At 36.0% G+C, this 3953-nt stretch overlaps 1 long non-coding RNA gene across 1 annotated transcript; it reads right to left on the bottom strand.

Annotated features, from left to right (window-relative positions):
- Positions 1-465: 465 nt before the first annotated feature.
- Positions 466-3617, bottom strand: LOC118159381. The gene is made up of 3 exons (XR_004747101.1): positions 3400-3617; positions 1723-1907; positions 466-576 (listed from the first exon to the last, which is right to left on the bottom strand). It is a non-coding gene; the product is annotated as an uncharacterized LOC118159381 (long non-coding RNA).
- Between the last annotated feature and the right edge of the window lie 336 nt (positions 3618-3953).

Genomic DNA, 3953 nt, shown 5'->3' with positions numbered 1-3953 from the left:
TGCACTAGATAGTTATTCACCTTTTAAATAATTATAAACAAACTAGACGGAGAAGAGCGGTTTAAGAGTTCTGAACAAGGCTTCAATCATATATTGTGCTCAGATTCTACTGACAGCAATTATCATGCCAGTAATAGTCCCATTAGCACCTCTTTTCAAGAGAGGTATAGGAGAGTTTTGAGTCCAACAATCTAAACTTCAATTCAGAGCTTCATAGAACTACTAGCAAGCAAATCTTGGTTCGTCATTCCAAGAAAAAAAAAAATGTAAGCACATGTCCAAAGCCTTTTCAAAGTTCAGTGAGGTAGCAATTGCTAGCTTTCTTTTGCCTCATTTTTAATTTGCAAACTTTGTTTGGAATTGCTAAATTTAGCAATTATACTTCATTACATTTTATTCTGTCTAAACCAAAATGGGACATACATGTGTATCAAATATATATATATATTTATTTAAAAAGGAAGCTACTTTACCGTTAAGTCTCTGAAAGGATGTAGCAACAAACCCAATGGAAGCTTAGCTTTGTTTAACAAAGCCTGTGTCTGTGGAATATTTGTCAGCGTACATCGAAATGAACTGAAAAAGAAATAACACGTAGTTGAAAACTTGCAAAAGAGGCTAAAAACATCATATTAACACCCGATTTTAAAGAACTTCGACATTTAAGAAACCATATATTTAATGAATCTGATTTAAAGATAAGCAGAAGTAATGGAAAATTATTAAAAAATCCTCCTGAATAATCAAAAAAAAAAAATCCCCAATTTCAGCAATGCAAATAGAGAAAAACAAACTTAAAACCAAGGAAAAAACTGCTTAAGGTACTATGTTCAATTTAAAACGACCCTTTCTATTCATTCTGAAGATTTTTTTTTGATGAAGTAAAGAATTAAAGGAGGAATACAAAATTTACTAGTTCTTCGAAAGTAAAATTTATGTAAGAAAATGGTAGAAAAGAAGCTCAAATACTGAAAGAGTATTTTATTTTTTTCTTCATGTATGTAAAGAGCAGGATTGACTTCAAGCTAAAAAAACAAGGCACTAAAGAAACCCAAGGCATCAATAGCACCGTCCAAGGTAGTCCATGCCTGAGACTGATTTTGAGACACCCAGCTGTGCCTTCTGTTTTCTGGTGGGACCATGCACTGTCAATATGGCAGTCACCTGAGTTAATCCAGGGCAATGGATTTTTATTTTTTAATTAGAATTAAGATCTTTGTGGGAGAGCAATTTTAACTGTACCTAGCTGCACTTGACTTGGGAAAGCAGATTAATGATAATTAGAGGTGAAAGTATTCATCGTAATTGCAGTATGATGGTGATAGAACATACTCACAGTTTATTTAGTATATTAAGGCATGATCATCATAGTTTTCTGGAACAAAATCCTATGCAATATTATAAAAATATTCCATGAAATGTACTGCATAACATCAAAGTGTTTATTAGCAGATATTTTATTAGATGGATAAAACAAGACGAAGATTTAGCAGGTTTCTTAATTTTTTAATAAGTGAACTATACTCAACTGCATATAAAGTATTCTGACATACAGACAACAAGTTTTGCATAAGGACGCAGAGGATGCTTATTTGCAAGTGAAGAGGATTATATTAACTTTAATATTTCAAATTAGAAGCCTGTTTACACATTTTTTGATGGTTTAAATAATTAATAGTGACTGAAAAGCGTAACATGCTGTTCTAGACATACTATACTTACTCTGGACTGCAGTTTAATTTCCTAAGATCAGAATTCAAGTTAGGCACAGGAGCTGGAACTGAAGATACAGGCAAAATATTCCTGTCTTGTGTAAGGTTTACTGGTCTCAAGCCTTCTGGCTGCTGAGAATGCTGTAGACTTAAGCCTCCTAAGGAAGAGGACAGCTGGTTCACACCTGGATATTGCTGAAAAAAAAGCAAGGGCATTGCAAATCATAAATATACAATTATGTTTATAAACTTATGACATAGACAGTGGGATCGAGTTCACCCTCATGAAGTTTGCTGATGACACCAAGCTGAGTGGTGCAGTCAATAGAACAGAAGAATGGAATGCCATTCAAAGGGACCTGGACAAGCTTGAGAAGTGGGCCCATGTGAACTGCATGAGGTTCAACAAATCCAAACGCAAGGTGTTTTATCTGGATTAGGGCAATCCCAGACATGAGCATAGACTGGGAGAAGAATTCATTGAGAGCAGCTCTGCAGAGAAGGACTTGGGGATTGTAGTGGATGAAGAGCTTGACATGAGTCTGCAGTGCTCATGCAAGGCTACCTTCAAAGTTAGATCAGGTTGCCCGTAGCCTTGACGAGGCAAATTTTGAAAGGCCCCAAGGACAGAAGATTTCACAGAACCACCTACTCTAGTGCTTCCCAAAAGCACACATTGAAGCACTTTCACTTTTTATGTGCACCTGGAATTTCACCTGTTGCACCTAGAATTTTTTTGTCCTTTAACAGTGCACTCTGGAAAATAACTGCTTCTTCCATCTGCTATGTGGTTGGAATCTGCAATTAAAATGCCTCCTTCTCATTATGTCTCCTCAATAAAAGAGAGGTCTTGGACTTCATCATAAGCCTTGCTGGTTCTATGAAAGAACATTACAGAGCTGTTGCAAGCTTAAGAGCTCAAAACTAGGTTAAGCTTTGAGTTTTCAATTTAAAACAATTTCAGATTCATTATACATAGTATTTGAATTCAAACAATGCTATTGTAATGATTAACACAGCTTTAGAGAGATCACTAAGCTCCAAGTTTTCCAAATTAACACCTGCCAGTACTCAAGTTAGTGCCATTTATCCCTGAAATCACAAAAAAAGGACAAAGCTATGTTGAACAGAATAATTTCTTTCAACTGGAAAAAAAAAAAAAAAAATACTTTGTCCGATTTTACATTACAACAATGAAAGCCCTCAATTCTGACTATTACATACTTCCTTATTGTATTACACTCAGATCAATACAGAATTCTGATCATGTACAGCAGTAGTTTGGGTGGATTTGCTTGCTAGGCCTTATTTCTGAAAGAGTGGGATATACAAAACAGAAGATCTGGTTTTCTACACCAGGGGTGCTGCTATGAGCAAGCGTGTGCTACGTGATAAGGCACTTCATTACACTTCTTCACAGTTTCCTATCAATAAAGGATAGGTCTTTAAAACAATAAACCTTAAAGTCGTGGCTGCTATCAATAACTGGTAAAGCGAACTGACAAAGCCTGATTATTTGGAGATACACTTAAAAATCTTACTTCAGAAACCTTCTAATAAGAAGTTAACACCAGTGCTATGACATGAGCATTATACTCAGCATTTATTGGTCCAGAAGCTGTAAAAATAAGACTTGAAAAGACTTTTCATTACTCCATCAAGTATATTTCAAAATAAAAATATGAACCTGTGGATAATGCTGAAACCCAGGATGGTGGCCTGGATTACTGGGCTGCTGCACAGGAGTAGGTGGCACTGTATTTTGGTAGCCAGGCTGCAGTGCTGGATATCCATAACCAAAAGGCTTGGAACTTTTTGATATTTGGGGGGCTGATGGAGCAGGAACTGGGCTGCTGGTCACAGAACGTGTCTCTGGAAGGACAAAAAAAAATCCCACAGATATTCAATATACTTTCTGTTTCTTACTTTCTATGTAAACTCCTGAATGCTTAACAAGCAACACTTTTTCCACTTATATTTTTCGCATTATACATCAAGTTTTTTTAATCTTCATTGACTATATAAAAACTTATAAGCCATTAGCAAGAGTACTGGAGCTGATGCTGATAAGGAGGGTATACTCGGGAAGATAACCGTAGACTTGTGTGTTTATTGAGATAAACTTCAAAATGTTGTTCTACCAAAACAAAACTAACCCACAGCTTTCAAAAAAGACAAGCATTGCAACTGAAATAGGTGACACGCTTAGTGGATGAGGGAAAGGCTGTGGACGTGGTCTAC

The sequence above is a fragment of the Oxyura jamaicensis genome, unplaced genomic scaffold (assembly GCF_011077185.1).
Source record: "Oxyura jamaicensis isolate SHBP4307 breed ruddy duck unplaced genomic scaffold, BPBGC_Ojam_1.0 oxyUn_random_OJ70012, whole genome shotgun sequence".
Classification (NCBI taxonomy): Eukaryota; Metazoa; Chordata; class Aves; order Anseriformes; family Anatidae; genus Oxyura; species Oxyura jamaicensis.
Note: the sequence above shows the minus strand (reverse complement) of the source record. Positions and strands in the feature narration are given on the sequence as shown.